Source organism: Chelonoidis abingdonii, chromosome 13 (genome assembly GCF_003597395.2).
Source record: "Chelonoidis abingdonii isolate Lonesome George chromosome 13, CheloAbing_2.0, whole genome shotgun sequence".
In the NCBI taxonomy this organism is placed as follows: Eukaryota; Metazoa; Chordata; order Testudines; family Testudinidae; genus Chelonoidis; species Chelonoidis abingdonii.
Window position 1 is genome coordinate 16275093 of NC_133781.1, and position 12075 is coordinate 16287167.

The 12075-nt window shown below is 44.3% G+C and overlaps 1 long non-coding RNA gene and 2 other non-coding genes across 5 annotated transcripts; all 3 read right to left on the minus strand.

The window, feature by feature from the left end:
- Positions 1-1290: 1290 nt before the first annotated feature.
- Positions 1291-8981, minus strand: LOC116832227 (uncharacterized). Of its 3 annotated transcripts, none has more exons than XR_004375414.2 (6): positions 8903-8981; positions 8506-8563; positions 5820-5961; positions 4102-4167; positions 2296-2383; positions 1291-1364 (listed from the first exon to the last, which is right to left on the minus strand). It is a non-coding gene; the product is annotated as an uncharacterized LOC116832227 (long non-coding RNA). The 3 variants fall into 3 exon arrangements; XR_004375413.2 differs by having other exon boundaries at positions 1291-1367; XR_004375412.2 differs by having other exon boundaries at positions 1291-2383.
- Positions 4266-4345, minus strand: LOC116832296 (small nucleolar RNA R38). The gene has a single exon (XR_004375427.1). It is a non-coding gene; the product is annotated as a small nucleolar RNA R38 (small nucleolar RNA).
- On the minus strand, positions 6058-6135 carry LOC116832297 (small nucleolar RNA R38). The gene has a single exon (XR_004375428.1). It is a non-coding gene; the product is annotated as a small nucleolar RNA R38 (small nucleolar RNA).
- Positions 8982-12075: the final 3094 nt, after the last annotated feature.

The following is a 12075-nucleotide window of genomic DNA, read 5'->3' on the forward strand; positions in this document are numbered from 1 at the left end:
AATTGGGGCAGGTGGACCTGATCAAATGGGAGGCTTTGGGTGGGACCCCATGCATTATTTTGCATTGCAAACCTAGGGGGCCTGTGTATATTCAGAGGAAGGCCTCCAGCCCTTGTGCAGATGTATGGAATCCACCCCTCCATTACTTAAAACTAAATCCCCATCAAAGCTAAATAAAAAAACCCACCTAGCCAGCAGTAAGGAGGGAACATTCTTTAACCCTGAAGCTACATTTTGTAGGTTAATTACATGTAACTAGGAAGAGTAGATCAACAACAGGTTGGTTTTGTTCTACAGGGAGATTGTAATGACTAGTGATGGATGGATGCTAAAGCACAATGGAGGAGTGTAATTTGAAACACTTTCCCACTTTATATAAATGTTGAATGATCTTATGTTTTCTTTTGTTGCTTTGGCTTGTGGTGGAGAATAGGGGTAGAATATGACTCGCAGAGGCTAGCACTGAAAGCAGAGCAACAATATAATGTGTGTCTGGCCATCAGACGATCGCAGGGGTTAGAGCAGTTTGACTAGGGGAGAGGTTGGTACTGCTGCAGTGAATTTCTACACAGGAGGGGAGGGTGAACAGTTCTGAACTCCATGAGCAACAAGTGCTGGTAAAGGCTGATGAAAGTGATCCTTACAGCCAGGGGCTCCAGCACCCTCTTGCTTTGCTCTGAGCCCAAGAATTAACATTTTAAAAAACAGTTTATTTGGCCCAGTCATCCTTGTAGAACAGCACTCAGCGCTGCAGACTGTATAGGGGAACAGCTAGGGCACAAGACTAGGTGTCAGGATACCCAGAAACTCAACCTAGCTATGCTACTGTGTCCGATCTCAGCTTCGATTTTCTGTATTGTAAGATACAGAAAAGAGCAATGTTCAGACTGACTCATTGCATACCTGCAGAGCACATACCTCTTATCTGCATTTAACAGATGGGAGAACAGAGACCAACCTGAATTGTCCAAATCCACATCAGTGCCCAACATGAATGATCTAGAACTTTTAGCTCAGTTAGGGAATAGTTTTACTACACCCTACTGGTGCAAGCAGGTCTCTTGCTTCTGTAGGGGTTGGTTAGTCATGGAAGGCTATAGCCATGTCTGGGAAAAAAGCCCCAGTGTGGAGGGTCTTACATTCTCAAAACCCTGTAAAGTGCTGCATGTTACTAGCAGTTTCTATATCCTAGTGATATAGCCTCTTTTAGAGTCCGACATATATCATAGGTGAGTGAGTCCAAGCAGCCCTCTTAACTTTGGGTTTAGAGCATCACTGAAACTCAGACACTTGACATTTTTGATGATTTATTTCTGAAAGATAAAACCTCCTTGGTCAACAGCTCTCTCCTTCTCCAGCCAGCCCTGCTGGGGGGAAAAAAACAAGACAGGAGCTAGTCAGTAAAGAAAGACATTAACAAGCCCCTTTCTTCTGTGCTGTCAAATGTATTGCAAAAAATCAGAGTAGGGAGGTGGCCAAGTGCCAAGGACACAAAGGAGCCATTCATCTTATTTTACTGGGAATACAAAAGATCATTTGAGGAGGTTGGCAAGACTTAACTGAAATGATGGATAGATCAGTTCTTGCTCTATTACTGACTGGCATGATAAAGACCTGCACTTTATCAGATGCAAGGTTGGTCCTGTCATTGTCACAGCTAGTCTCACTGGAGCCATGTTCCTAGCATGCCAAGCAATCCCTTTTCACCACTTGAGTCTAAGACCCATTCTCGCCTTAACAGACACCATGGAGCTGTGTCAAACTCAACAGCAAAGAGGAAACTCTGCAGTTACCCAAAGGTGACTTCACGAGCACATATCAGGTACAACCAAATGAGAACTACTGATAAACGGGGACTATATAGAGACAGCAGCATTCTGAAGTTAGAGACTTATCAAAGTCAACTGACATGCAAAGTCTGCAAAAAACAACTATCTAGATATGGCAAATAAGAGGTGTTGAAACAGTTTCTGAATTTCCACAAGTACTGAACACTGTTTACTTTTATTTTCTATTTCTAGTCTCTCTTCCTCTCTCATTTTACTTGCAACCTGGGAGCAGACAGCTCCAGTTTTTCCCACCCCATAAATTATGCCTTCTAATTAAACAAATCCTAACTTTGTGCCAAAGTGTGACATGAAAAATCCACATGACAGAACAGAAAGTTTTGTACAGGAATTCACTGCAAGTCTACTGCATGTCAAACACCAAACACTTAAAACAAATCCACTGCTTTTCTACTACATTCCTCCCCATCCCACATACCAAGTTTCAAGCCTAAAGGAGTTCCGTTACCTTTGGATCCACTGTCCAATTCATTCCAGATCAGGGAACCATGCACGTGTTACAGGGACCTCCAGCAAATGGATCACACCTTGAAATCCTGTTGAAGTTTAAATTACAGTGAGTTGCTAGAAAGAATGCAGTTAATTGTCAGTTGTTTGCAAACTTTTTTTTAAATCCAAGATCTCAGAGTGCTTAAAAAGTGAGTTCTCCTCATTTGTGACATGGGCTACAGACGTTAAGTGATTTGCCCAAGGTCAAGCTGCAGGTCAGGAACAGAGTCAGAAACAGGACGTAAATCTCTGGATTGGATGTCCAGTCTCTTGCTGTAGCCTCTAGAGCAAGAAAATCCTCTTGCTCTCAATGCTATTACTCCTACTGTTTTGATAAAAGAATCAAGGGGTTATTCAGGGATGGAGAAAAAGTGGAGTATGATGGAGGATAGTAGGACTCTTGTGTTCCCTGAGGAGAAAGGAATGACCTCTTGCTATGTCTTTGCATCTTGCACTGATCAGGGCAGCACTGAACAGAGCATCATGCAATGCACTTGAAACTCAAACACTAACCGAAATTTGGCTGCTGCCTGTCGCTTGGGATGGGAAGTAACAATTGTCACAAGTGCAGGGGGGAGGTGGAACACTGACGTGCTAGTGGTACAGCACATAGATCAAGTAGTTAAGGACCAATCCAAATCCTGGCTTCCAGGAGCCTATTCCTCTGATGTCCCGTATTTCGTTGACACCATAAGAAGAGCCACCACAGAAGGCACAATCAAGTTCCTATAGTCTCCCCACCTGTTAGAATTAGTTAAATGAGCATTTTGCCAGCAGAACAAGCTGCAAAGCTCATTTGACCAGAAATACTGACCATGTTATTGCAGTGTCAAGGTAATGGACAAAAACCAGATTGTAAGTGAACAGAAGGTTGGTCACTCAAGTTAAGCACAAACCTCTCAAATTCTCCCACTAGCCAGGGCAACATATGTGTCTCTTAAAAAAACCCCTTTATTATACATGAAATCCACAACCAATTTTGTGTTTGCTAAAGATTTTACAGAATGCACCAAACTGGGCAATGCCTATTTTTAAGGGTTCCATTATGTAGAAAAAGGATAGCTCCTGGAAAATGTCCCAGAGTGCAAGTTCTATAGGATTTCACCAAGAACAAAGCAGATGATTGCACATGATAGGATGTCCTTTGAGTGTCCCATTTGCCTGTGCTGAATCCTATCATTTATCTTGTCTTTCAGATTTTAATCTTCTACAAAGGTCACCAAGGCAGAAAAATAAACTGCCAGGGCAAAGTTCAAAAGCCTCAGAATATTTGTTTTTCCCCCTCATGGCTGAGCTGTCAGACAGGGATAACATTACATCACTGGCTTACAGACTTCAAGGGACAGAAAAGCAGACTGAAAACCGAGTTAGGACTAAAGAGCTCTGCAGAATGTGTCAGCCTTGCCCACTGCAGGTATAACCCAGATATGATCACAGAGACTAAGCAACTGGCAGGGAGGAGAAATGTGTGGGAAACTGGACATCAAGTAGAGTTCTGCTCCTTTCGGCAACATTTGGACCATCATTTCCTCTGCCCTTTGTCATCCAACACATCAGGTTACAGCCTGCTGAGAGACAGGATTCAATCTGTTCAGGAGGGCAATAGCTGAACACACTAATGATCACCCACTACATTCCTATGCTTCTTTGGCAAGGAATAGGTTCAAGGAATCAGCACTCTGTACACCATGACCCACCCCTGCTGCCCCAAAAGCCTGTTGATTTCTCACAAGCACAGAGGCAAACATTTCTCGCAATTCCTTACCTGCTCGCTAGCTCGAGACAGGCACTTCTTTAGTACAGGATCATTGGGTGGAAGACACATTGCATCCTGCGAATGCAAGTACAAGCCACATGTTAAAGATTCATCATACCAGTCCTTAAAGTAAACTTTGATCCTCCAGTTTCATTAAAGCAGACATGAAAGTGCTGAGCCTCAGAGAATCAGAATTCCACAAAGGAAGGTTTCTTTTTCAGACAGGGATAACTTAACATCATCACCAGCTCAGCACTCAGGCTAGAGACCTGCTCGGCATGAGGCCAAAGAACATTCTTTGCAGCTGTTTACTTGTCACCCACTCAAGAGCAGGCATCCACACCCCAAGATTTCTCATTATAAATCCTTGCTTACAAGGACACCAACTTAAAGTGTTACCTATAGTTACTAAACTGAAAAAAAGTCTACCACTTCCCCAACCCCTTCCCAATTTGGGCCCGTTGTACAATCAACATTGGGTGTTTAGAATCAGTTTCCCCTGCGTGAGAGACAAGGCTGCAAAACCACACACTGGCAGGGACAAGAAGGGGAAGGTCCATTATCTGAAGCTACTTTAAAATTCATTTTTATTGACTGTATTTCAAGCCAACAGCATCCCTCTTGGTTCAACCTTTTCAGTGGTCATGACTGGCTGCTAGTTTTGGGGCACCTCCACCAGCCACATACAGAAATACATGCTCTACAAAATGGTGTCCTCCACGTGGCGTGTGGTCACATACAATGCGTGCAAGGTCACGCTGCACAGAGGACACCATTTTCTAGAGCAGGTCTGCTGTGGAATGGACACATTTGGGGGCCACCAGTTGGACCACCCTGCGCTGCATTAAGAATGTAACATAAAAACGGCTATACTGGGTCAGACCAAAGGTCCATCTAGTCCAGTATCCTGGGCCAGTGCCAGGTGCCCCAAAGGGAATGAACAGAGCAGGTAATCATCAAGTGATCCATCCTGTCTCTCATTGCCAGCTTCTGGCAAACATCATGTGGAAATGTTGTTAACACCTCCCCCCCCCCCGACCCCCACATACAGGAAGAATCCACCAGCACTTTCTATAAGACATTTCAGGGGTTATTACATGAAATATACCTGGACATATGGAAAATAAACTATTAATATATCCCTTGGAGGTGCTGTTAACTTTTATATTCCCTGTTGAGTCATCACTTGGTGATTCTGATCTATGACTCCCCTCCAGCGAAAGAAAGCTTAAAAAGGCTTCAGTGTAAGTCCAGATCAATGCACAGACTAATTATTCTTTCACTAGCTCTATTCCTGTAACTAATCTATTTGTGGGACGAGCTGCATCAAGTGTCTCCATAGTGGAGTGTTACCTAATCCCTCTGTACTCCATTCTACAACTCACCTTTGAGTGTCACAGCACCCAGCTGTCCAGCCTAGCACAATGACAGACTTAAATCCCCATTCATGGAACACCACCTTTCAACTTGTGATCTTTGAAAGCGAAGGGGTTTGCACACTCAAAATGTCTACTACAACAAAGCAGCAGTCATGACTGGTGGGAGGGAAGAGACAGAATAATTACAATAATCAAGCACTGAGCTTTTATATCTGCACTCATTAGCCGTAGGGATCACAACACAGTCATCCAAAACCACTAAATACAGCAGCCTTGCCTCCATTTCCCAACAACAATGAAAGGGACCTAGTTTTTTGACAGCACAAGACAGATGCTAACATGTCTCACCATTGTGCAGATGAGCAGACAAACAAGACTGATCAAAGAAATTTTCACCTCCTTCCTTATAGACTCATGGGTGGTTAGTGGGAAGGATACTCTCATCCAAAAGCCTCATCCTTGATTTCCAAATAGAAAGAGGTGCTGCACCCTAGGAATTTAAAAAACAGGTCACAGGGTTAGGGCTAGTCAACATACAATCAGACAAGCTTTCATTTCTGGGTTTCCTTAAATCAACTTTGCAGTGCTGAGCTTCAGAATCACAACTCCACAAGTGAAAAGATCTTTTTCAGACAGGGATAACTTTGTATCATCACCTGCTCAGCTTTCAAAACAGTTAAGACCCATACCAGGCAAAGTCAGTGTGTGCAAAGCCATAAGTTGTACTCTTACTGCATCCGTTCCTTTGATTACCATGCTCTCCGCCCCACATGACAACCACGCCTGGTGGCATCAGCAGTATGTACTTTCAATATTACTCTCTTTTTTGGAGATTTCAGTTAGAGGTTTTGTTGTGCAAAGGCATTGCAAATTCAGCATGAAGGCTGTTTGTTAGCCAAACTCATCACCCACTCCGAAAACAAACAAATCTTTCCAGTATCAGAGTATTGCTTTTGTAGTAGAATTCACACCAGAACTGCTCAGAGAAGCACTTCACACTGATGGGAAAGTCAGCTTAAAAATCAATCACTTCTTTCTGAAGTGTCAGCGCTACCAGAACCCCTTAAGATTAGTTGGAATGAAAAGAGCAAAGGAAAAGTTTATTTACAGTAGAAGCTCAGTGTTACAAACACCTCTGGAATAGAGGCTGTTCGTAACTGAACAAAACATTATGGTCATTCTTTTAGAAGTTTACAACTGAACACTGATTTAACACAACTTTGAAACTTTATCTTTAACACAGTACTGTACTGTATTTTCTCCCCTCTCACCCCAATCTTTGCTACTGCCTGATTGTGTCCTTCTGGTTCCAAATGAGGTGTGTGATTTACAAACTGAAGTCACTCATGTTCATAACTCTGAGATTCGACTGTACCTTTTAAAAAAGCTTACTTTGTCCATCAGAGACACGTGCAGCATATTGTATCATTAACTATACTGTTTCCCAAATAATCAGTTAGGGCAATGGTTCAAACCTTACTGAAGTGAATGAAAAGATCCCTATAGACTTTAAAGAACACTTCCAAATCTCTTGGTTTTCTGTTTGTGCAGTTCTCCCACAAAGCAGGAGAGAAACACACCATATACAATTACATGTTCGTGTTTTGTGTAACAGTAATACTTAGCAAGGGCAGTCAGCAGAACCTGATGTAATTTAGCTTTGTTATATCGACTGGATTTCACACTGACTGTTCCCTGTTAAGGGAAACTGAACGAGACCTTAAGAACACCAAGAAGAACAGGAGTACTTGTAGCACTAGAGAGACTAACAAATTTATTTGAGCATAAGCTTTCGTGGGCTACAGCCCACTTCATAAGATGCACAGAATGGGAACATATACTAAGAAATATATATTTTATATATATATATACACATATACACACACACACACACATATATATACACAGCCTGTCCCTTCCACCAACAGAAGTTGGTCCAATGAAAGGATATTACTTAACCTTAATAGGAAGTCAAGGTAAGTGTCAAAGTAGTGCATAAAATGCAGAAGTTTGAGCAAGAAAGGGAACAGCCTCAGCCTCTGTTCCTTGGGGAAAATGATTCCCTTTAGAAGTGAAAACTCTCAGACACTTCCCATGAGCTACCAAGACCAGAAGTGACTTTCAGTTTACAGCCAAAAGGAAGTGATTTCGGCAACAAAAGCAGAATTCAAACTCTCCCTTCAAAGTAGGCAATAACATATAGGAGTCATCGGAACAGAATATCTGAATAGGAGGTGTCCCTTTGAATCACAAACCTTAACATTCATGAGATATAGACACACCTCAGACACATTTAGCACAGAGGCCACTGGCAATGCCCAGTAGGTAGAATCAGGAATCACTATGAGTGCATATACAGTTACGCAGAGAACCCTAGAGTAGTTTAAGGCAATGTCTCTCAACTAAGGGCCCAGGGGTCCTCAGGCAGGTTTCAGGGCCACCATGCTTAAGGCTGATGTTAGACTCCCTAGGGCCCAAGACAGAAAGCCAAAGCCCCACCACACAAGACCGCAGACTGGGGCCCTGAACTGAAGTCAAAGCCTGAGTAACTTATTGTCACACTGCTCCCTGAGACATGGGGCCCAGGGGGCAGGCCTGCCCTAGCTTTTATATGCAGAAGAAGAGTTGCTGTGGCACAGGTGGGCCATGGCGTTTTTACAGGATGTTGGGGTGCCTCAGAAAGAAGGTTGAGAACCCCTGCTTTAAAAGACAACTCAACAGCCCAACAAGTCACATTACCTAGTAGGAGTGGGTTTTAAACTTGAATTACACCAAGACTTTGGATGCCTCAGCCCAGGCTCTTGAAGAAAGCTTTCCGGAGGCAGAGAAAGGGGAACTGGCAGATGACTGTAGAATAGGGTGACCAGATGTCCCGATTTTATAGGGACAATCCCGATCTTGGGGTCTTTTTCTTATATAGGCTCTTATTACCCCTCCCACTCTCCGTCTCGATTTTTCACACTTGCTGTCTGGTCACTCTACTGCAGAGCAGCTTTCCCCTGTGCCTGCATTGTCATTTAAGCTGCACACTTACCAGGGCTCAGCAGGGCGCTGCTGGGCTTCCCTTCGTCCTGCATGCTTTTGGCAGGGACCTGCAACAGGGGAAACCAGGGGGGTTAATTGGGGCATTTTATCACCAGCCCATTCCCAGCCGCTTCCCCATACCCAGTTGGGCCAGTAGCTTCAGAGGAACAGAGCCAATTGACAGAGGGGCACCCGGGCCCCATTCACTCTCCCATGGGGGAGGAGAGAACAAGCTAGAGGCAGCCACGGGACCTGCGGACAAAGATCCTCCGCACAGGCTGATGGGGAGGGGAGCAGCACTTACACCACCACAGCGACACGCTAACCGGGCACCAACCCAGCTGACACATCGCGGGGCGATGCACAATCGCCACCCGCTCACATATCACGAGCCCGCATGTGCTTACAAGGTGCTGTTACCGAGGATGGCATCGGATCCTGCCACAGTCCGAATCCACGCACCAGACACTCACCCGCTGCCCCGCCGGCTGCGAACGGAAGAGACCGCACCAGCCGGAAGGGTCCCACCCGATCCCCGGCAAGTCTCGTTTTACCTCTCGCGAGGCTGAGAGGGGCTTGTGGGAAATGTAGTTTTTTCATCTGGCCACCTAGTGCCTTTGTTTTCTTTGGAGGGAGGGAGTGGTGGTGTTTTCATCATACAGCCCGCTTGGGTCTCCCGGGTGTTTTACGCTCTGCTGCTCCATGGGGCAAGCTTGCTAACTTTGTTAACAATGAGCTTGCCTGATGGGAAGGCCAAATTCTGCTCAGGATTGCGCCGGCCTGGGCAGTCAGAAGCAATGGGGCTGCAAATCAGATCAGAATTTGGTTAATTTCTTTCTCCCACTCCTGTCTTGGTGCTTTCTTCCACGCTAAATTCCCTGCCTAGCAGAGTTCACAAAGCTGCCTCCATATCTCCATTCGAGCCCTTCCTAAAATTATTATTATTCCTCTTTGTAGAGCCACCGCTCCAGAGGGAACAGGCGCCACTGGATTAAGCATTGTACAAACACATAATAATAATTAATAATTAATAACAGTTTTTTTCTCTTAATTAATTAGCCTCTTAGAGTTAGTAGGGCAACTCCCACCTTTTCATGTTCTCTGTATGTGTATATATATCTCCTTACTATATGTTCCATTCTAGGCATCCGATGAAGTGGGCTGTAGCCCACGAAAGCTTATGCTCAAATAAATTTGTTAGTCTTTAAGGTGCCACAAGTACTCCTGTTCTTTTTGCAGATACAGACTAACACGGCTGCTACTCTGAAACATGTAGTGACTTTGTGGTTTTATTATGGGGAGCTCCTTCCATGGCAGAAAGTACAATGGTGCTTGTTGGAAATTTGACTACTGGGCATGAAAGATTGGCATCAGGGGTGGAGCACTGTATCATATACAGGGGCGGTTCCAGGCCCCAGCACGCCAAGCGTATGCTTGGGGTGGCAAGCTGCAGGGGGCGCTCTGCCGGCGCCGCGAGGGAGGTTCGTCGAAGCCGCGGGACCAGCGGACCCTCTGCAGGCAAACCGCCGGAGGTAGCCTGCCTGCCGTGCTTAGGGCAGCAAAATCCCTAGAACCGCCCCTGATCATATACAAGAAGATAGCTAAAGTGAGACTAAATAATGAAAGGCCCACAGCTTCACCCCTTTTGTGAAGGAGCTAATAACATAAATAAAGAATTCTCTGTCATGCCCTTCTCTAAATTCCCTATTACATCTTGTCTTCTCTACACTGTAAGTTTCTGTGACAAGGATTGTCTTATTTTGGATTTTAAACTGAGCCATGCTTCCTGTTGGCACTTAACAAAGAAGAAATATAACAATAATAAAGAATGCAACAAATTCAAACTCCGGGCTTGGTTCTGATCTCATATATACTGCTGTCACATTGGTGTAACTCCACTCCAGAGGCACAGAAACCACAGCAATAGTACACTATAGCTAGATGGACGGATCTGATTAGATGTCGGTGAGTTTCTCCTGATTTACATGGATTTGAGTTCAGAATCAAGCACTAGTGCCTCTGTGAACACAGTGTTAGCATTACTGGGTTATTAATGGCATTTGCTGAATCTTCACAGTTAATAGTAAATATATGATCATACTTAACATTGATACAGAGCTCTGCATCTCCAACAGGCAGTACCAGCCTTAGCTTTAAATCGCTAATTAGCTAGAGGTTTGGGATTAATTAGTAAGTGTGTGTATAATACTTTGAATATGTAATGCATGCTATAAATGGTCTGATTATCATTTAGTATTAAAGGACGGTGTAAAATTAATATGGCACTACTCAACCCATGAATTGTAACAACATTTAAATAACCAAAATATATACTGCTCTAAAAGAAACATGGAACAAAAGCAGAAGTAGCAAGTATACAATGTCTCCATTTCTGCGCCTCTGGGGTTTATCTGCTCATGCATAGATGCTATCATTAACCTGCAGGTGTATAATCTATAACACAGGAAAAACCCTGAGCATCTTCCCTACATTAGAAATCAGAGGTTTTTCCACACTTTTCTTAGGATTTCTCCCTCTCCTCCATCCCCTGAGGAAGCACAGTGCTAGTGGAAGCCCTAACGAATGACCTCCTAATTATTATTAATGTTACAATAGTGTGCTGGGAACTGTATAAACACCCTGAGGGAGGGTCTGTGCTCCAAAGAGATTGAGAGAAATGAAGCGTCGGAGGGGAAATGGAGGTGAAGTCAGCTGAGGTCCCACAGCAGGTGAGTGGTAGATGTGGGAACGCAGGTGAGACCTGGGTTCTCACCGACCATTTCACTAACCACATGGCTGTACTGCATCTGGATGTCACCCTCTGTCTAACCAGAGGCCTGGCACAGCATGGGCACCAGCCATTCACCCTTACCCACCAATGCTCCCTACCCCCACCAATGACCTGACCTGGAGATAGGGTGACCAGATGTCCCAATTTTATAGGGGCAGTCCCAATTTTTGGGTCTTTTTCTTATATAGGGTCCTATTACCCCCAACCCCCATCCCAATTTTTCACGCTTGCTGTCTGGTCACCCTACCTGGAGAAACCATTTCCAGGGATGAGCCTGGAGTTCAGTCTCCATGTCCATTTAGTGCTCAACCACTCTGCAGAGGGTGCCAGCTAGTGCCAGTTGAGTGGTGCTTCTGTGTGATGTGGGCACTGGCCTATTAGGTTGTGACTGAAACCCACCAACTCAATCTCTCTGTCTCCCCTTTTCCCATCACCATTTATCATTATAGGTGATTGAAACATTCTGTAAACTTTTATCCACTTTCCCCCAAAGAGGGTACATTTGTCAGTCCAGTTATTACAACACCCCAAAAACCCTAAACTGGCCAACCAAACAAAAACCTTTAATAAATCAACCATATAAAACAATAAAGGTGAATTAATAAAAAAAATTGTAAAAGCCCAAAAAACTAAAAGCCTACTGTCATATGCATTGCCAAATCTGGACCTTAGCGTCCAGAAATCTGGGTGCCTGCATAAACCCCTCTAAGCTTAATTACCAGCTCAGATTTGATCTCGCTGCCACCAGCCAAAAATTCCAGGGTTTTGGCTCCCTCTGGTCTCCCCAAA